Source organism: Pyrus communis, chromosome 9 (genome assembly GCF_963583255.1).
Source record: "Pyrus communis chromosome 9, drPyrComm1.1, whole genome shotgun sequence".
NCBI classification, from domain to species: Eukaryota; Viridiplantae; Streptophyta; class Magnoliopsida; order Rosales; family Rosaceae; genus Pyrus; species Pyrus communis.
In genome coordinates this window covers 18,824,452-18,847,017 of record NC_084811.1, presented here as the reverse complement: position 1 = coordinate 18,847,017, position 22,566 = coordinate 18,824,452, and the positions used below count along the sequence as shown (strand labels likewise).

The 22,566-nt window shown below is 41.4% G+C and overlaps 1 non-coding gene across 1 annotated transcript; it reads right to left on the bottom strand.

Annotated features, from left to right (window-relative positions):
* Positions 1 to 7,568: 7,568 nt before the first annotated feature.
* Positions 7,569 to 7,679, bottom strand: LOC137746353 (small nucleolar RNA R71). Its single transcript, XR_011069824.1, has one exon. It is a non-coding gene; the product is annotated as a small nucleolar RNA R71 (small nucleolar RNA).
* Between the last annotated feature and the right edge of the window lie 14,887 nt (positions 7,680 to 22,566).

The window sequence follows — 22,566 nt, the reverse complement described above, 5'->3', positions numbered from 1 at the left end:
CCATTTCATCATGTGGTGGACAAAATATAATTTAAATAGATAATCTGTAAATCACATTATGTAGTGGTATATGATTGGATATTTTATTTAAATTATTTTAAAAAATTCAATCATCAACCGACGCATCATATGATGGACAAAATATAATTTAAATAGATAATCTCTCTAGTACAGGCATCACCCAGAAAGCTATATCTTAGCATTTACACATGTTTGGAATACATTATAGTTAAAGTAAGAAAGTACTACTGGTCATGATTGACATAAAATATTATTCCTACTTGCTGATAGTTTGGAGTCTTGGGACGAAGGAAAAGAATGATCTAAAGTCATTGACAAATCAATGTGATACACATGACGGGTATAGTTTCATGAAGGGATTGTCGGACACACTGATACATTGTATTACGATTTAAAAATATTTTTTTGCACTTGTACTATCGTACATGAAAAGTTTTAAGTCCAACTCATGTAATTTTCAAAGAGTGATTCGAAGAGAATTCTTGCAATTTTCATGTCTTGGCATCATTAGTTTTGTGAAAAAACTCTAGACTTTATAATTTTAGAGCATCTCCAACAGAATTGGCAGGTAAGTATCCAAACTCCTTTTGATGAGCCACATGACCTCACATATTTATTTGTAATTAAATACTCCATGTGGTTCCAACAATTAAATTTTACTATTTACTTTTATATAAAATATAAAAGTAATGCTAATGCATCATAGTGCGAGTTTGATTTCCATTGATTCTATTCTCCCTAAATAACTAACGATTTGACCTACTAACGCTATTGTTTGTATAAATAAAAAATAAAAAATAAGTGACATTTTTATATCTCATTGAAGCCTTCGTCTAGTTTGTTCATTTTGTTGGGGGTTTGCCGATTAAAAAAATCAACCCCTTGGGTTTGTGTGAATTCCACTAGGGTAGCCACTACAGTAAAAAAATTTCGATTGTGTTTGCCTACACCATTGGATATGATTCTCCGAGTTAGTATTAGATGTCAGTGCAAAGTGTACGATCATGTAAGCCGGTGAAAGGGTTAGATATACACATAAATTTTGAGGTTGTACATCAAAGATTACAAGTAGATAGAGAGATCATTTACAAGCAATCCTCAATTAGAAGATCCAAAATGAAGTTAGGAGGGCTTGATAGCCATTCGCAGTGGCTGCCAATGGAAAAACTGAACCGAGCTAGGCGATGGGCTACAATGTTGGCTTGGCAACGAATAAAAACACTTAAAAATACATGCAAAAGTACAGTGTAGTTGTAGTATAGTCGGTTGTAGCAAGGTCGTTTCCATAGGGATTGAATGAATAATTTGTGCAAAACCAAAATCTTAGTTAATAATTTGAAAACAAAGATTGGAAATAGTTGATTTTGAATTTAAAAATAATAAAAACGAATTTAATTAAAATGATTAAAGGAATTAGCAAAGTAAAGAAAACAAAAGAAAATGTTTTAAAAACAAAATTGTAAAAGCTTAGGGTTCCGCCGTCATCTTAATAATCGCACGTAGTTTTACCAATTACTTATGACTTACACATGCACTTTGAAGGTTAGGTTTTCTTGATGCATATTCTACTGTGACATTCAAGCTATAATGTATATTAAACATGCAATCTGTCTGTGGCATTCAGATTAAATATAAACATGCATGACTCATTACGCTTTGTGAAAACCCTTTAAAAAACCATGCAACCCATAAGATGTGGCATTCGCCCTAGGTGAAATTACAACTATCATTCACAAGAAGCAATACTCAATCTTCTGGTGGTATTCCGACCGAATTGCAACCGATTACTTATCTAAACAATTCTAATGGTAGCTAAGCATTAAGATATAGAGACAGTTTAAACATAATAATGGTACATATTCATGCGAAGGCTCAAGGCATCATCCTAGAAAACGGAAATTACTTATGAACAACCATAAAACAAAATGAATTTTATTGAAATAGAAATAGGATAGAAAGCACCTTGAAATACAAATTGTCAAAGCCTAGCTAAGTTCTCCAAATTGATGCCTCCCTACACTAATGGCTAAATAGCCTTATTTATACTACTAGAAAATAAAATCCTTCCTAGAAAAGGTCTTCTAAAAACTAGGAAACATAATAGAATAAGATAACTAGGAAATAAAAGGTTTCCTATTTAAATTGAAATTCGGATTTCTCAGAAAATCAGACTTTTGACCAACCAAACCATCTCAGATTTGGTCCCAAATGGTCTCTTTTGAAAGCATAAGTTGTCTTGAAAAAATCCTTAGAAGGAATTATCCTCAAAATATGCCATCTTGACTTTCAAAATGCCCAAAACATTCAGAAACATCAATCTAGAAAAACTGCTCGCTGGACCTTCTTTTCTTTGCCACGGTCAAATGGCTTGGTAGAAAAATTTGGAATTTTGATACAATCATCTTGAAAGGCTCACGAATATCTTCCAATTTGAATCACTCCAAAATTGATCCGTTTGATCACTTTTTGCTCCAGAGGAAGTTGAATGCTCTACATGAAAATATATAAGTATCAAAATTCTACCAAAATGATCAATAAACTATAACAAAAAAATAGGGTCAAATATATGGTATAATATGGACTCATCAATGGGCTATAGTTGGCTTGGTGACGAATATGGGAACACAAATCTTCATTTATTGGTGGAAGAAAAGCCTTTGTATCCTCCACTAACTGGCCAATTGATGACTGGTTAGGGGAAAGATTTGCTAACGTTTTCACAATCTAAAGAGAATCACCTTTAATTATTAATAGATTTTTAAAACCCTTTGTGGCGGCCCAAACCACACTCCCTGGCTTCTAAAGCTTCCGCGTGAAGAGGGGATGAGACATTATGAAAGTTCCGACAGGCAGCCGCCACAAAGAACCCTGTGTCGTCTCTCACAATGATGCTTACTCCTCCCAATTTGTTCTCCCCACTCCAAACACCATCGAATTGATTTTCAGCCTACCAGAAGGCGGTGTTGTCCATTTGGGTGGGCCAAGATTTTGTAGCCCATGGGGCTGAGCAACCTGGGCATTGACTGACACAAATTGTTGCCACCATGATAGGACTTTAGTCACCATTAAATATAGAAACGAGTTACCATTTAGTTGCATTACTATAAATTATCATTTGTTTGACGAACCAAATTTTGGCGGGCAAAGTAACTTTACTCGACGAAATGAAAAATTTGATCGGACAAAAGTGGTCAACGTTTGGGTTTTTTTAGAGACTTTAGGCGACAAAAAATTTTGATAGGCTATAAACTCCATCAAGCAAAATTTTCCCACTGAGGAAAAAAATTGGCGCATATTATGCCATATTTTACCTGATGGAAAACAGGTACAATTATTTCATTAAAAACAAGGTTGAAGTGCCGAGTCGTTAAATTATCACCTTAGTGAAAATTAGGTCCCTAAATTATTTTTTCGGTAAAATAAGTCCCTAAATTCATTAAAAATTGCTAATTTCATCCCTACTATTATATTCAAAGCTATTTTATCCAATTTTTCGTCAACTTAAGTTACTTGACATACTTTAGAGTGTAATACCGCCATTTTTCACCAATAAGCCCTTAACATTTTATATATGTTGCGACTCTAACTGTTGACCCTAAAAATTACAAAACCTACGTGGCGCGCAGGCCGAGTAACTAATAAGCTAACTACGTCCTTCGGTCGAATGCGGGGCGTGCCAACTCGTCGGCCGAGCTTGGCCGAGGAGTAAAATTTGTTGATGTAGCTTTGAGCGCGTCGCTGACTTCTCTATCTTGCGATTGCGACCGAGGAATGAACACTCTCGGTCTCTGGGTTCTACAGCCTGAAGACAAGGCTGCTAATTCTGCGGAGTTCACAAATCGTCCGAGCCAGATTCGGTCACTGTGATTATATTCGTAAGAGTATAAGCACGTCGAATCGAGACCAAACTATATGGGCACAGGTACTCGAACGTGATGTATGTCTTGATGGTGAACATAGTTCGGCCGTCGATATGCCGAACCCTGAAACTTACTTGCGAGTATCCAATCATAAAACCACTCGGCGTCCAGCACGCCGAGCAATGCAATTCGTAACACCTGACTATGCCGAGAAGGCTAGCAAGGTGACCTCTGCCAATAAAGGTTCGAAAACCCCTTTCGGCCGAGACTTAGATAGATAACCGGTCGACCTCGACGCAATGCTGTTTATCCAAACTGAAGATGCGTCTTGATCGGCTGATTCTGCAGCAGCAGTGCTGTTTATCCAAACTGAAGGTGCTCGCCGGGTGCTTCCACAGTGCTGTTTATCCAAACTGAAGGTGTGTCGGCAGGAAAAAGAAAAGGAAAAATCTCAAGGTGTTTGAGAGGTTTTGCGCAGGGCAATTGTATGCTGATTTGAAGGGGTTTTTCTGTTGTATGATCTCTTGTATTTATAGTGCCCCATTCCTTGAAACCAATTCTGATTTGGATTGGGAGTCCTTGTCCTATTTCACCTCTAACTCGAACAAACCTACTCCTACTGGGATTCTGAATTTTCCTTCTTTTCGGGACTCCATTCCTTGCTGGTCGAGAATCCTGGTCATACTAGGACTTCCTCGACCTTTTTTATTCATCCGGACTACTTGGGATAGGATTTGGTCGACCCTGCCAACTTGCCCGGGAGTTATTATTCGGCCCATAGTATTTATCATCACCTTGGGCTGAGCACATCCTGCTGCTCGGCCAAACAATAATATTTTGGGCCCAAACATTGCCCCCTCGCTTCTGAGGTCGCCGACTGTTAACTCTTAGTCGGGCCTAGGCCTTGAAGAAGCGAAAACGTTTATTGCTTTTTTGGACTTTATGATAGGAGCATATTCATGCGACTTAAATGGCTTGTTCTCGTACATTTACGTTATGTTTCTTTAGTTATTTTAGTTCTTTATGCTTCTTTTGTGTGTTTTCAGGTTCTAAGGGCTTAGGGAGCAAGAAAGTGCATTTTGAGGCTATTTGGAGCATTTTTGGGCATGGATTGGATAGCTTATCCATGGAGCCAAAAGGATGGACGAAATTGAAGGCCATTTATGCAATTTAGGACATACAACAAAGGGCCTAGCCCATTCTCTCTTATTCTCTCCCTTATAGCCATGCAAAGAACCATCCATTCCATAAAAAACAACCCTATTTTAAGCCCATTCTAAAACCTTGCCATGCATCACATGCATTCCTCTCATAACCTAGTTGTCATTCCACTTCATCAACACATGCATTCCTTTCATAAATCAGCCACATATTCACCCACATGCACTTTAATCATTCAAACATGCACTCCCATTAATTAAACCATTCAAACCAACACAAAAACACCAACATTCCCTCTTTGCCGTGCAAACACATGCATTTCCCTTGCCATTTTCAGCCATCACACTTCATCATTACACCACCATTCATTCTTTAATCCACATCCATTCATCATCATTCACCCTAACTTCAATTCACATGCAAACAACACCCATTTCTGCACCAAAGAAGTCTATGCCGTGACCTTCCTAGCCATTTCCAGCTTTTCCCTTTACATTTCACATGCATTCCATACTTCTCCTAGCTGTTTTCCATCATTATTTCAGCCACCATTCACTCTTTAATCCACATGCATTCACACACACTTCACACAAACAACATTCACATGCAAACACAAGCTTTAACCAACAAACAAAACAGCCAACACATGCACCAAAACACCCATGTCGTGCACTTCACATTGAAATTCCAGCATCTTCACATGCAATTCCAGCTTTCACATGTTGTCCTAGCTGTTTTTCCATCATTCCTCCACACAAACACCTTAAACAAACAGCCATATACACCTCCACTCCTCCTATAAATACCCTTGCATTCCCATTACCTAAACACATCTCATTTTCATACACAAGATACCACAAACACATCCAATCTTCCCTCATTGCCGTGAATCCCCTTCCATTTCTACACAACTTCTTCTCGGCTTCATTCCATCCACTCTCCCATTCGCAGAAACCATTCAACCTTAGCCGCTCCACCTTCAATTACAACACACTTGGAGCACCACACCGAAGGCAACTCTTAAGGGATTTCGACATCAGTTTTGCTTCAAGGGTTCTTTCTCCTTAATTCTATGTTCATTCATGTTGTATATTTTTATATCAAACATCCTATAAACATGAAGTGTAACTAATCTCTTTCTAGGGATTCGATGTAGCCTTGCAAGATTGCCATGTAGTTATTTCAGAATGCTCAGTTGATCCATCTATTTCTTGTTTCATTCTCTGATTTAATTGTGACTTTGTGTGTTGATTTTAATGTTTGATCACCATTTGATTTAACCACAGGTTGTTTAGTCAAGAGTAAAGCACACATCATGCATACTCTTGGTGGATATGTGAATTAATGAAGGGAATGCTTTGCAAACAACCTGCCGAGTGTTTCCTTTGGTTTTATGAAAGTTTCTTGTGCGTATCATGTTCTTGATTAGGGACCAAAGTTGCACATCACACTTAGGTTCATGATTAGGAACATTTGATCAAATCCACACATCATATGGTTGATCATATCTAAGTGAAACAAACCCAAGAAATAGGTAGATGGATGAGTATAATCTGACTTAACAAGCATGGACTTGGCTTAGCAATGGTGAAACCGAATCCCTAGCTTCATCTCCATTTGTGCTATCTCATTTTATTAATTGTTGATTCATTTATTTGTGTCTACTTCATTTTCTTGTGCTTTCAAGTTACAACAACAAATCTGCCTAAGTTGATTAGTTTTATTTCTCTTATAGAGTTCTTGCAAAACAAGTAGTTGTATAGGTCCAATTAGTCCCTGTGGATTCGACACCATTACTTGTGCCATTATACTAAACATATTCTAGCACGAAGAAGGAAAGCATCAACCAAAATGGCGCCGTTGCCGGGGACTGATTTCAGTCCCTTATAATTGCTTGTTTTGATATTAAACCTTGTTCTTTTCATTTTAAATAGATTTCTGATTTTTATTCAAACTTGTTTTATCTTGTTTCAGGTAGTATATGTCAAATAGACTTGCTGAATTAGGCCAAAGAATTGAACGGTTAAAGGGCAACACTTTGGAAAGCTTTGTGCCAACAAGTTCCTCCATTGTCCGTGAAGAAGAGGAAGGGAAACCGTCTAGTCCAACAAGTGAAGGATCTGAGCACTTTAATTGGGAAAGAGAAGAAGAGATGGCGGGCAACCAAGATGATCTTCGAGCTTTGGAGGATTTTGCTCAACCAATCATACCAAATTCACCTTCATGCATCTTGCTGCCCACAGAAGCTAGAAACTATGATCTTAAATCTTCACATTTCCATATGTTTCCTTCTTTTTATGGCTTACCTAATGAAGATCCTTTAGCTCATATTAAAGAATTTTACAATGTTGTGAGTGGGTTACCTTTACAGGGAGTAAGTGAAGCAAATCTGAGGATAAGAGTGTTCCCTTACACCTTGAAAGATAGGGCCAAGGGTTGGTTAATGACTCTAGTACCTGGTTCATTCACCACATGGGATGCCGTGGCTAAGAAGTTTTTGGAAAAGTTCTTTTCCACTCAAAAGACAGCCACATTAAGGGGACAAATCTTCAACTTCAAACAAGATGATGGAGAACCTTTCAATGAGTGTTGGGAGCGCTTTAAAGGCCTTTTGTTGCAATGTCCACACCATGGGTTACCTCTTCACTTACAAATGCAAATTTTCTATGATGGACTAACCCAAACATGTCAATCAACTGTTGATAATGCAGCAGGTGGAGCTTTGAAGAAAAAGAATGCTCAAGAGTCATATAACATTTATGAGATGTTGGGATCTAATGCTCAACACAAAGATGTAAGGGGTAAGAGAGTTGGAGTATATGAAACAAGCTCTAATCATGATCTTTCTTTGCAGGTAGCTAACCTAGAAAAGAAGCTTGAATCCGTGCTCAACATGGTGCCAAAAGCAAGTGAAGTGTGTGCCATTTGCAACATACCAAGCCACCTTACTCATCAATGTCCATCTAGGGAGGCTTACCCCGAGTATGTCCAAGAGCAAGTGAACCTCATGAATTCTTACAATCAAAGGCCAAGGAATGATGTGTATTCCAATACATATAACCCAAGTTGGAGAGATCATCCCAATCTTTCGTGGAAGAACAACAATCAATTCCAAAACTTCCAACCAAAACATACTCTTGAGGATACGGTTAAATTGTTAGCCCAAAATACCTTGCAATTCCAACAAACCACCAATAGCACTCTCCAACAACATTCGGCGGCTCTAACCAAAATGGAGACACAATTGGGGCAGATTGCAGATGCCTTGAGCCAAAGAGAGGTTGGAAAGTTTCCAAGCCAACCCGTGATACTCCAAAGGAACCAAGAGCAAGCCAAAGCAATCACTACACTTAAAAGTGGTAAGGTTATCAATAATAGAGTTGGTAATGAAGTTACTAATGAATCTGATCATGTGAATGCAGGGGTTACTCAAGGAGAAAATGAGAAACCAAATGAGGAACCAAGCCATGCTACTTCCTCGTTTGAAGCACCAAATCTTCACAAGGCCGAGAAACCTTACACTCCACCAATACCATTCCTTGGAAGACTTGCCAAGAGCAAGCAGGATAAGTCATTTAAGGAGATTTTTGATATTCTAAGTAAGGTGAATGTTAACTTACCTTTGCTTGATGTCATTAGGAACATGCCAGCTTATGGGAAGTTCTTCAAAGAGTTAAACAACTACAAAAGGAAGTATGGACCACATGAGAAAGTAGTGGTGTCCGAGAATGTAAGTGCCGTGTTGCAAAGAAAACTTCCACCAAAGCTCAAGGATCCAGGAAGTTTTTCTATCAACATCACCATAGGGGACAAGAAGGTAGAGAAGACGATGCTTGACTTAGGTGCTAGCATCAACTTAATGCCTTATTCGGTGTACCTTCAACTAGGTTTGGGGGAATTGAAAGCCACCACCATCTCATTACAACTTGCGGACAGATCCGTGAAATATCCAAGAGGTATAGTAGAGGATATTCTAGTTCAAATTGATAAACTAATCTTGCCTGCGGATTTTGTAGTGTTGGACATGGAAGAAGCTCCTATACATGACCGAGAGTTGCCTATTTTGCTTGGGAGACCGTTTATGGCCACGGCCAAGACCATCATTGATGTGCAAAATGGACTCCTCACTATGACAGTGCTAGGAGAGACCGTTCAATTCAAAGTGTTTGAGTCTCTTTCACATCCTTCTTCATCTCTTGATTGTTATGCCATTGATGTGCTTGATTCGCTTGTTTTCTCTAAGTTCTTGCAGGCACAATCTAATGAACCATTACAAACTGTTTTGAGTCAATCTCAAGATGAGTTTGATGAAGAAGATGCACTCATGGAAGAGGTAGTTGCCTTGGAAGCATTGGCACCGTATCCTTTGAATATTTTACCTCTTTTAGAGCCTTTAGAACCATCGAGGTCACATTTAACCCCTTCCACTGTTAAGGCACCAAGACTTGAACTTAAACCACTTCCACCACATCTAAAGTATGCATATCTAGCTGAATTTGAAACTCTTCCAGTTATCATAACTTCTGACCTCACCCCAAATGAAGAAGATAAACTAATTAGGGTGTTAAAAGAGTTCAAATCAGTTATTGGTTGGTCTATTGCAGATATCAAGGGAATAAGCCCTACCATGTGCATGCATAGGATTCTTTTGGAAGAGGGAGCAAAGTCAACCCGTGAACCACAAAGGAGGCTCAATCCACACATGAAGGAAGTTGTGAGGAATGAAGTGTTGAAGTTGTTAGATGTGGGGATCATATATCCCATTTCTGATAGCAAATGGGTGAGTGCTATTCAGGTGGTACCTAAGAAGGTGGGAATCACGGTGATGAAGAATGAAAACAAAGAGCTTGTGCGCACAAAGCCCACGGCTAGTTGGCGTGTTTGCACCGATTACAGGAAGTTGAATTCTAGCACTAGAAAAGATTACTTTCCTATGCCTTTCATAGATCAAATGCTTGAGAGATTGGCAGGTTACTCACACTATTGTTTTCTTGATGGTTACTCAGGTTACAATCAAATTGCAATTGCTCCAGAGGATCAAGAGAAAACTACCTTTACTTGCCCGTTTGGCACATTTGCATATAGGAGAATGCCTTTTGGACTTTGCAATGCTCCAGCAACATTCCAAAGATGCATGTTGGCAATCTTTTCTGACATGGTAGAAAGATTCATTGAGGTATTTATGGATGACTTTTCAGTGTTTGGTTCCTCTTTTGATGAATGTCTTAACCATCTCTCTTTAGTACTTCAAAGATGTCAGGAAACAAATTTGGTTCTCAATTGGGAAAAGTGCCAATTTATGGTGAAACAAGGAATTGTGTTGGGGCATGTAATCTCTAGCCAAGGAATGGAGGTGGACAAAGCCAAAATTGACATCATCACCAATATGGCAGCTCCCACAACCGTGAAGGGAGTAAGAAGTTTTTTGGGACATGCGGGTTTTTATCATCGTTTCATTAAGAACTTTTCAATGATCACTCGTCCATTATGCAATCTGTTAGCTAAAGATGTTGTATTTCATATTGATAAAGCTTGTATGGATGCATTCAATACTTTGAAACATGAATTAACCTCGGCCCCTATTATTATGGCACCAGATTGGTCTTTACCTTTTGAATTAATGTGTGATGCCTCTGACTATGCTATTGGTGCAGTTTTAGGGCACAGGGTGAACAAGCTCCCACACGTGATCTACTATGCAAACTGGACTCTAAATGATGCTCAACTTAACTATTCCACAACTGAAAAGGAGTTGCTTGCTATTGTTTTTGCCTTAGAGAAGTTTCGGTCATATCTTGTTGGATCTAAAGTTATTGTGTTTTCTGATCATGCAGCCCTTAGGTACTTGATGACAAAAAAGGATGCTAAGCCACGCTTAATTAGATGAATACTCTTACTACAAGAGTTTGACTTGGAAATTCGAGATAAGAAGGGAAGTGATAATGTTGTGGCTGACCATTTGTCACGGCTCAATGAAAACCATGGAGTTGGACAACCTTTGCCTCTAAATGAATCATTTCCAGATGAACAACTCCTTGTTAATCAAGAAAAAGAACCATGGTATGCTGATTTTGTTAATTATCTTGTTTGTGGTATAATTAGAAATGACCTTTCTTTTCAAGAAAGAAAGAAGTTCCTTGCCATGGTAAAGCGCTACGTTTGGGACGAACCATATTTGTTTAAATATTGCCCTGACCAAATCATTAGGAGGTGTGTCCCAGAGAGTGAGCAACAAAGCATTCTAACGTTCAGCCATACATTGGCATGTGGAGGACATTTTGGTGCCAAAAAGACATCTCTAAAGGTTTTACAATCTGGTTTCTTTTGGCCTACTTTATTCAAAGATGCTTTTAATTTTTGTTCTAAGTGTGATAGGTGCCAGAAAATGGGGAAAATTAGCCGAAGAAATGAGATGCCATTGAACAACATTTTGGTGGTGGAGCTCTTTGATGTTTGGGGTATCGATTTCATGGGACCATTTCCATCCTCTTTTGGTTACTTATACATATTAGTGGCAGTAGATTATGTATCCAAATGGGTTGAAGCCATTGCTACAATAACTAATGATCATAAGGTTGTTTTGAATTTTCTTAAAGATGTGATTTTTTGTAGGTTTGGAACCCTAAGAGCTATTATTAGTGATGGTGGCAGCCATTTCTGCAACAAACCCTTTGAATCCTTGATGAAGAAGTACAACATCAACCACAAAGTGGCAACCCCGTACCATCCTCAAACCTCAGGACAAGTGGAGATTAGCAATAGGGAGATCAAGAACATTTTGATGAAGACCGTAAGCCCTACAAGGAAGGATTGGTCACTGAGGTTGAATGATGCACTATGGGCATATAGAACAGCATATAAGACCCCCATTGGCATGAGTCCTTATCGCCTTGTGTTTGGGAAAGCTTGTCATTTGCCAATAGAGCTTGAACACCGTGCATATTAGGCCATCAAGAAGTTCAACTTTGATTACAAGGATGCTGGAATAGCAAGGAAGCTCCAACTTAATGAGTTGGAAGAACTCAGAAATGAAGCATATGAGAATGCCAAAATCTACAAGGAACGGACTAAGCTCTATCATGACAAGGCCATCCTACGGAAGGAGTTTCACCAAGGTATGAAAGTACTGTTGTATGACTCACGTTTGAGACTTTTTCCAGGTAAATTGAAGTCTAGGTGGGTGGGACCATTTAAGGTGCTGTAAACATTTCCCCACGGAGCTGTGGAGATAGAGAACATGAAGAATGGCACCTCTTTTAAAGTCAATGGGTAGCGATTGAAACCATATTTGGAGAAAGTGGAGGAAGAGCAAGTTTATCAAGTTGTAGATTTTCTTGAGTTTACAACACCGTGAACAAGCTACCATGTCTTGCCTAGACATTAAATAAAGCACTTACTAGGAGGCAACCTAGTGTGGTTTGTGTTCTTTCCTCATTTTGTGTTTATGTTGTCACCATTCCATATTCTTTGCCTACTTGCATTACATACAATTTTAAGCATCGAGGACAATGCGTTGGTTAGGTTTGGGTGTGGGATGGAAGGTTTGTGTTTTTTTTTGTGTTAGTTTTGGTTTTAAGTGTGTTTTTGCTTACTAATACGAATGTATATGAGGGCTATGTTTGTAGACAAACCATTGGGTTGCTATGAAAAAGGGTTTTATGACACGGGACATGTCATAACTTTCGAAGGGGTGTTTATTTTTAAGTTCATGTCGGAGCACAAAGGTAAGCCGCCTCCCCGAATTTCAATTTTCTTTTATACTAATATGTTGTTAATGATTCAGGCATCCACTTTAGAATTTAAACCATTACCAGATCATTTCAAGTATCACCCTCCATTCAAAGATCAATTCCATGCCGTTTGATTTGATTAAAAAAAAAAAAAAAAAAAAAAAAGAATAAAAATAAACATGGCAGAAAGATGGAGCCTTCACAAATGATGTTTACGTGAAGCCCCACTACGAGGCGTCGGAGCAGAAGGCGTTGGAGCGGAAGGCATCGAAGCAGGAGGCATCGAAGCGGGAGGCATCGGAGCTAGAGCATTCCAGGCCTCAATACTTGGCCAAACGCTGGATGACCCAGGAAAAAGGTGCCTCTGGAGATAAGCCGTAAGCCTTTGACGGTCACTGTGAATTCGACCCTCAGATTCTTGCAGCTCATCAAGCTTCCTCTTCATGCCCGACGAATAGTTATTTGCAAGCACATGCAAACTTCTATTCTCGTACTTAAGCTGTTTGATCTCCTGCTTAAGACTTTCCACCTCTGCCATCAACGATTCCACTTGGTGGGACCGAGCAAGCAGACGTTGGCCCATGTTGGACACAGAGCCTGCACATTGAACGCTGAGAGCGAGGGACTCTTGAACGGCCAACTCATCGGACCGTCCTGAAAGCAGCCTACTGTCCTTAGGAGTAAGGAGGTTCCTAGCTACTATCGTAGCTGTTGTTGCATCTGTCATCATGGAGTCTTCACCTGAAAGAGGACCATTAGAAGATAAAAAAGAAGGGCGCCATACATTACCTTGACGGGGCGCAACCGGATCGCTGCTGAGACCCAAATCTAAGCTAAGGTTCGATGAGTTAGTCATTTTTCAAAGGTGTTCAATGAGAAAGGGTGGATGAAGTTAAATCTCAAAGGGCCGGAGTCGATTTTCAAGAATGGGAAATCTTCAGAGTGTGTATGTTGGGGTGATTGATACCTCTATAAAAAGCCAAGGCGACGCGTCAATCGATTCAAAAAGCCGGAATTTCCGGCAAGTTAGGCGACGCTTTCTCGGCTTTTCTGAAGACGCGTTCAAATTTGTCAAAAGATTTCTTCTTTTCAGAAAACACGTGGAGGCCATCATCGCAACTACACATCTTTAGCCGACAAGCGCAAAGTTCGGCGACGCTTTCTCGGTTTTTCAGAAAACGCGTGCAGCTTTGTCAAAAGGAGCCGCATCCGCACTACTACGTGTCGTTCAGAAAGCGAAGGGGCGTCGTTCAGAAATCGAAGAGGCGCCACTATTTCAAAAAGCCGGATTTGCGGGATCAAAACGTTTGTCGACAAGGGTAGAAGAACAATACCACCACTTGATATTATCTCTATATATGTCGACCTTCGTCTTTTATGGCAAGGCAAACCTGAAGAAAATGCCCAACTCTCCCTCACCTCTGAGGGCGCACTCCCAGCAAAGCCTTTCGAAATACTCAATTTTTTCTTCTTCCCCAAAGATGATACCAGATGCCTGGAGTACAGATGACCCAGGAGGAAACGGCGGATTGAAGCTTATGCTGATTCATTCACCGCTTCTTCAAAAGCAAAGGTATCTCATATCATCAAGGTCAAAAGCAAAAGTATCTCATATCATGCTCTTTCCCTGTCTTTTTCTTTGTCTTTGTTCTTACTTGCATGGCAAAGTAAAAGAAGCAATCAGCCGGCACTTGGAGTCAGTCTTCCGATCTGGAGCCAACTGCCTGGAATCTATTCCTGATTGCTTACCTAGCGTTGCTCTCGAGTAGTCATCTTCAACGGTTGATACACTTCCAGAGAAGGGACCACTTTTGCAAAGGGGAGCGAATAAGGCAAGTGAAAATGATACATTGAAGCATGTGGAGACAAGCATAGGCTGAGTTATCCTCCAACCCTTTTCAATACGAATTGGAAAGATTGAACAAAGAAACAGACCAAAGGAGTAAGCTCAGACCTTCGGGGAAGACCAAAAGAATCCTGCTGCCCAGTTTAAGAGTAGCACAAAGGAAAATCAACGATGGGCGGAAACCAGTTCAAGAGTAAGCCTGTGGAATCACAAAGATCAAAGCCTCAATGCAATCACCAAGGAGAAGAGGGAATTTACACTCCATAACCAGATTTGCGTCCCTAAACTCTTCTCTTTGTTAATTACATTTTGCCATGTTTAGTATGTTTAAGTGCTTTCTGTGTGTTTACTTATGTTTTGTGTGAATCTATGCTTAAAACATTGAGGACAATGTTTGATTTAAGTGTTGGGGGGGGGGGGTAACTAATGTTGTTAATGCAAATTCGTGGGATTTTATCACCCATAACTTCAAATGTTGTTCCTTGCTGTTTTAAGGTGTTTTTAAATTGTTTTAGAGTGTTTTAGTGTGTTTTGTTTTATAACTCCGAAAATCACATAAAAATTTGAAAAAAATGTTTTGAAAAGCCTAAAAAGAGTGTTTTGAGTCGTTTTTGTGTGTTTGTGTCTTAGGGTACCTTCCAACACAATGATAAGGATTTGGTTTGTAATTGCATGACGGTTAAAAAGAGTTATAAACATGGATGAAAGTTTGATTTACTCTTGGTATATGCTTGGTTATGGTTATAATGTATGACTTCACATGCAATCATAAAAGAAAAATTCGTTTTTGTAACATGCTTGAAGGAAGGAACTCAAACAAACGCTACAACCTTGTGAGACTTGAGCCTAAACATTCTTTGGAGAGTTATTTTCTGTGATTCTTTGTTTTCTAAAGTTGTTGCATGATCTCATTATTCCTTGCTTGGTTGCTACTTAGAATGCAATTGTATCATGCTAGAACTAAATGCTAGAACTTATATCCATTTCATTCGAAGCATTGAATTGCATAACATATATCAAGATAAAGTTGTGTAGTTGCCACCATAGCCAAATAGCCTTACTTCCCATATTTCGTATTTGTTGTAAGTTTTAACCCCTTTGAGCCTTGTTTAGCCTATATTCTTTGTTAACCCATGTTATCCTTACCTAGCCTAGAATAGGACCATCCATGCCTTTGTTCTTAAAGCATAGTAAGCATGACGGAAAATGAATTCCTTTTGATTAATATGTTGCAGAAAATAAGTGTGGGGGAAGGATTATTGATGAGAGTTGTTGTGCCATAGGGACGGCTAAAAAAAAAAAAAAAAAAAAAAAAAAAGAAGAAAAAAAAAAAATTTGAAAAATATGAAAAAGAAAAGAAAAATAAGAGTTGTTTGAATCTCCCCTATTAGTCTAAAAGTTGTTTTCCGCGCTCTAAGGGAATTCTAAGTGCCTAATTCAATACTTTGCTCACTATTGCTTTAAGAATGTTTGTTTATCCTTCACCTTTCATTGTTAGCCAATACCCTAGCCCGTTACACCCCTTTGACTTCTATCTTGATCGTTATGTGTTCAATAATGTGGAGTTTGGATTTGATATGAGCTTATGGAATCACTGGTTCTCATTCTAAGTAGTAGCATTCCATTCATGAGATCATATTCATGTCATTATCGTAAATCCAGAAAATGCTTTCTTTGTTATAACATATGTGAGATACTAGTCTTTCATGTTTACATCAATCTCTCACATATAACTAGTGTAGGGTGTGTAGTCAGAAAATCTGTGTGAAAATAGAGTGCATTCTAGTAAGGAATTGAGTAAATTCTCTAAAGCATGTTACTACATTCAAATCATGGTTTTAAATGCTTAATTGTGAACTAGTATGTGGTGACTATGATTAAGAATGTACTTAAGTGTAAAGATGGCTAAAATCTGTGGGAATAATGATTTTTAACTTGTCATGTGCATTGGAAATCCGTGAGACGATTGTTGGAAGGTGTAGGTGGTGTTTTGTTCGTTCTGTCTAGTTTCGTGTTCTTTTGTTGTGTTGTTTTGTTTTGTTTTTCTGTTTTGCTCGAGGACTAGCAAAAGCTAAGTGTGGGGGTATTTGATAGGAGCATATTCATGCGACTTAAATGGCTTGTTCTCGTACATTTACGTTATGTTTCTTTAGTTATTTTAGTTCTTTATGCTTCCTTTGTGTGTTTTCAGGTTCTAAGGGCTTAGGGAGCAAGAAAGTGCATTTTGAGGCTATTTGGAGCATTTTTGGGCATGGATTGGATAGCTTATCCATGGAGCCAAAAGGATGGACAAAATTGAAGGCCATTTATGCAATTTAGGACATACAACAAAGGGCCTAGCCCATTCTCTCTTATTCTCTCCCTTATAGCCATGCAAAGAACCATTTATTCCATAAAAAACAACCCTATTTTAAGCCCATTCTAAAACCTTGCCATGCATCACATGCATTCCCCTCATAACCTAGTTGTCATTCCACTTCATCAACACATGCATTCCTTTCATAAATCAGCCACATATTCACCCACATGCACTTTAATCATTCAAACATGCACTCCCATTAATTAAACCATTCAAACCAACACAAAAACACCAACATTCCCTCTTTGCCGTGCAAACACATGCATTTCCCTTGCCATTTTCAGCCATCACACTTCATCATTACACCACCATTCATTCTTTAATCCACATCCATTCATCATCATTCACCCTAACTTCAATTCACATGCAAACAACACCCATTTCTGCACCAAAGAAGTCTATGCCGTGACCTTCCTAGCCATTTCCAGCTTTTCCCTTTACATTTCACATGCATTCCATACTTCTCCTAGCTGTTTTCCATCATTATTTCAGCCACCATTCACTCTTTAATCCACATGCATTCACACACACTTCACACAAACAACATTCACATGCAAACACAAGCTTTAACCAACAAACAAAACAGCCAACACATGCACCAAAACACCCATGTCGTGCACTTCACATTGAAATTCCAGCATCTTCACATGCAATTCCAGCTTTCACATGTTGTCCTAGCTGTTTTTCCATCATTCCTCCACACAAACACCTTAAACAAACAGCCATATACACCTCCACTCCTCCTATAAATACCCTTGCATTCCCATTACCTAAACACATCTCATTTTCATACACAAGATACCACAAACACATCCAATCTTCCCTCATTGCCGTGAATCCCCTTCCATTTCTACACAACTTCTTCTCGGCTTCATTCCATCCACTCTCCCATTCGCAGAAACCATTCAACCTTAGCCGCTCCACCTTCAATTACAACACACTTGGAGCACCACACCGAAGGCAACTCTTAAGGGATTTCGACATCAGTTTTGCTTCAAGGGTTCTTTCTCCTTAATTCTATGTTCATTCATGTTGTATATTTTTATATCAAACATCCTATAAACATGAAGTGTAACTAATCTCTTTCTAGGGATTCGATGTAGCCTTGCAAGATTGCCATGTAGTTATTTCAGAATGCTCAGTTGATCCATCTATTTCTTGTTTCATTCTCTGATTTAATTGTGACTTTGTGTGTTGATTTTAATGTTTGATCACCATTTGATTTAACCACAGGTTGTTTAGTCAAGAGTAAAGCACACATCATGCATACTCTTGGTGGATATGTGAATTAATGAAGGGAATGCTTTGCAAACAACCTGCCGAGTGTTTCCTTTGGTTTTATGAAAGTTTCTTGTGCGTATCATGTTCTTGATTAGGGACCAAAGTTGCACATCACACTTAGGTTCATGATTAGGAACATTTGATCAAATCCACACATCATATGGTTGATCATATCTAAGTGAAACAAACCCAAGAAATAGGTAGATGGATGAGTATAATCTGACTTAACAAGCATGGACTTGGCTTAGCAATGGTGAAACCGAATCCCTAGCTTCATCTCCATTTGTGCTATCTCATTTTATTAATTGTTGATTCATTTATTTGTGTCTACTTCATTTTCTTGTGCTTTCAAGTTACAACAACAAATCTGCCTAAGTTGATTAGTTTTATTTCTCTTATAGAGTTCTTGCAAAACAAGTAGTTGTATAGGTCCAATTAGTCCACGTGGATTCGACACCCTTACTTGTGCCATTATACTAAACATATTCTAGCACGAAGAAGGAAAGCATCAACCACTTTACTTCCTTAATGACCGTTATTCCTGCGCATTTATGAGACATGATTGCACTTTCCTCGTTGCCCCCAACACGTGGCCACGTGTCGATTCTAAGCCGTTCTCAAAAACTTTCAATCGTGGGCCTCGAAACCGTGCACTAACTGAAACACCTTATCCTTATTAATGCATTAAAACTGACGCCGCACACAATCGTGCGTCCTGGATTTTCGACTCCTCGATCCCCTCTTCGCAGGTTCCCCAAAAATTCGAAATGATTGGAACTTTTCCCGGTTAAATTTTCCCCCAATTTGAACTAGTGCTTTTCGAATCCTAGTGCCTTTCGAATTCCAGTCGTTTGATATTCATTCTGAAAAGCCTATAAATACCCACATTTCTGCCATTCGCATCTTACGCTTTCAGAAACTCCGAAATCTCAAATTCCTCATCCTTGTTCGCTCAAATCAAACCTTCCAGTTTTTCCTTCTGCAATTATTTTCTCCAGTTCTTCCAAATTCCCTCCTACCATCTCTATTAATGGCCTCCTTTATCTCGAAGCTCTCTGACGAGATCAACAAATGCAAAGATTTCATCAATCGGAACGCGATCAAAACACTACGCTTCGAGAATGACATGGCCACCACTCATCAGATTCTGGGCCCCCTTTTTAGGGATGCAGTGCCGTCGTGCATCACCAATCTCCTCAAGGAGCAGTGCCTAACACCCCTGCTTCAAGGGTTCGACTGGTCCAAATGGTGCTTGGCTCGGCCTCAAGGAGCTTGGCCCTCGACCACCACAGCCTGGGCCGCTTGGGTGGATCAAATGAGATCATTCTTCGGCGAGGAATGGAAAGCCCTTGGTATCTATGATGCCATCCTGCTCTCGACCATGGAGATTACCATGGACAAGGAGCTACTTATGGCGGCCTTGACTCTATGGTGTTCGGCCACCAACACCATGGTCCTTCCATTTGGCCCTCTCGGTCCTACCATCCTCCACATCTCGGCCATTCTTAGGACTCCACCATCCGGCCTCCCAATCGACGCCGCTCTTTCTGGATGCCCCTCCCTCCTCGACCTGAAGGCGCTTTTCGACGAGCGGGCCGTCCAAACGCTCAGCCGAGGCGATCGGGAGCCTTCAAGAGAAGAAGTTCAGAAGCTGCATAAGAACTTCTTCAACTACAATACTCTGATTCTCCACTTTACCGGCCGAGGCGAGGAGAGTCTCAGGAAGGGAGAACATGAAGCCTTCCTCTTCTATTGGTACAACAAATTTATTTGTTGTACCAGGTCGAACAAGTGCTTGGTCGAGAATATGCCGATGGCCCAGGCCCTGGCTAGTGGTCACTCTCTGGCGCTCAGCCCGGCTATTCTCGCCAACCTCTTTCGTTGCTTGGCCGAGACGACCATCAACAAGATTGACCCGCACCAGAACGGGCCCCTCTGGGTTTTCCAACTCTGGCTGCAGGTTTATTTCTCTACCCTTCGGCCTGAGGTCCCCGCTTTCCAGGGCTCGGCCGCCCTCGGCCCCCAACTGGCCTCTCGACCGGCTCCTCCTCACCGGGCTGACGAGGTCCTTAAGCACTTTTTCAATCTCGACGTTCTTTCGGACGACGAGTTCCTGGTGTGCCGGCACCAGGAGTACCCTGCTTCGATTGGGCTCCCGACGGTAGCTTGGGCCGAGGCCGAGGAGGCGGGTCTCCATCAGTCCTGGGGGTCAATCGTACTGGCTCGCGACCTTCCCCTTGGTTGCGATGCTCGCCGAGCCAGTTGGGAGGTCTACCAGCCCCACTTTGTCGCCCGGCAGCTCGGCTACCTCCAAGGTTGCCCCGTACCCCTGATCGTCTCTCGTTCCCTCCTAAGCCGGGGACGTCTTTCTGGTTCTTCCGAGAGGGAGTGCCGGACGACGGAGCAAGAGTTTCAGGATCGGTGCAAGAAGTTCCGTCTTCGGCCAACCGTTCCGGAATCCTTGGGCACCGACACCTTTGGCGAATGGTGGGACGAGTACACCTGCGATTTCTTCGGTGCCTCGGCCGATGACGTGGTGAGCAAAGTGTTTGGTGACCGGCCCAGACCAGCGCCCTCGACTCAACCTAAGGAGTCGGTCCAAGGTATATTGTTGACTAATTACTTTGCTACTTCAGAAAAAGAAAAACTCACTTTTCCTTGTTACTAATCACCTTGCTATTTCAGGGGGTCGCGGGTCGAGGACGGTCGAGGTGGTCGCCACGGTGGCAAGGGCGAAGAAGGCGTCCACGAAGAGGACCCTTGTCACCGAGCGGGTGGTCCCTGCCAAACGCCCCCACCGAGGGGCCGAGCCGGCGGATGAGGCCCCTCGCCCTTCTAAACGCCTCAAGAAATTGGCGAAGAAGGGCGACCGGGAAATTCATGTCGTCCCCAGTGACACTACTGGGACGCCTGCTCCTGCTGGCTCTCCATCTGTGCCGGCTGCCCCAACTTCTCCAAACCCGACTTCTCCAGCCATCTCCCTTCCTGAGGCCATGGCCGATCCCATCGTCACACCAGCTCCAGCTTCAAAGCCTGTCGTGGGGAAGTCGGCTGCACCTGCCGAGGCACCCTGTAGTCCAACGGTCATTTTGGAGGTATAATTCTACTTCCACTCCTGTTTCTTTAGGTTTCTGGTCGTAATACTAAATGTTCTCTTTTTGTTTAAGATGTCGAGAGTGAGAGTGAAGAAGTCCCGCTGGAACGCCGTCGTCGACCAGTCAACTCTTCTCCCGTCCATCCTCCTCCGGTCGTCGGGGCGACCGCTCGACCACGTCCTACTGCGGCGGATCGTGGCAAGAGACCTATTGCCAATCCTGAGGCCACGGCCGAAACGCCGATCCACCCGCAGGACGAAGACCCTCCCATTCCTCCACATGAAGTCTCTTCGGCCTTTGTAAGTCTCGTTTTTTTTTTTTGTGTTGATTTTTTCGTGACACATATTTTTAAAAGACTATTAAATGTCAGGTGCCCGAACATTCATTTCACCGGCAATTTTATGCGCCGAGGGGCATTGTCTATATTTCCTGGCCGCCGTCGTGGCCATCAAATGTAGATGACCTCCATCGGCCGCGTGAATTGCGTGGCGGTCTAAGGCACTGGGCTCGGCCATTAAGTTCCCTGGGTTCGAGCAATGACCCAGAGGGCATGGCCGAAGTCTCCTCTCGGCAGGTCTAAAACAATCCCCTTTTTTCTTTATGCACTAAATCACGACGTCTTACTTTCCCTCACAAAGTTTTCCTTTTATGTGCAGCCATCGTGGAAAGTGGAGCTTGACGCTCTTCTTCAGAGCACGACCGGTGAGGCCGGCTCCTCTGCAGCTTCGGCCGAATCGGCGGGAGCCACGCCCGCCGAAGTCTTCGTGAAGCTGCACGAAGTCTTGTCTCTGACTGCCTCCCAAGCTCTCCGGTGCAAAGGCCTTGACTCTGTTGGAGAGTGTCTCAATGACCTTGCCAGCGGTGGTCACCTCAGCCCGGAGGGTATCTCGTTCTTCACCGATCTCCTGGAGCGGACTCGGCAACACTTTCTCATCTTCAAGTGAGCCTTACAAGCCGAGGACGATTTGAAGGTGGCCAAGGTCGCGCATGAGGCTGGCCGAGTAAAGATGGAGGCAATCAAGGCGAAGAAGGCAAAGCTGACCGAGTTTGATCGTCAGATCTCTGACCTCCAACGTCAAATTTCTGACCTTCAACGGCAAAGGTCGGCCGCTGCTTCCGAGCTGGAGAAAGACTTTGAGGCCAACAAGGGTCGGCTGACAGCCTTCGCTGCCGGTGCACGGCGTATCCAGCAACTGCAGTGCAACAAGAAGAC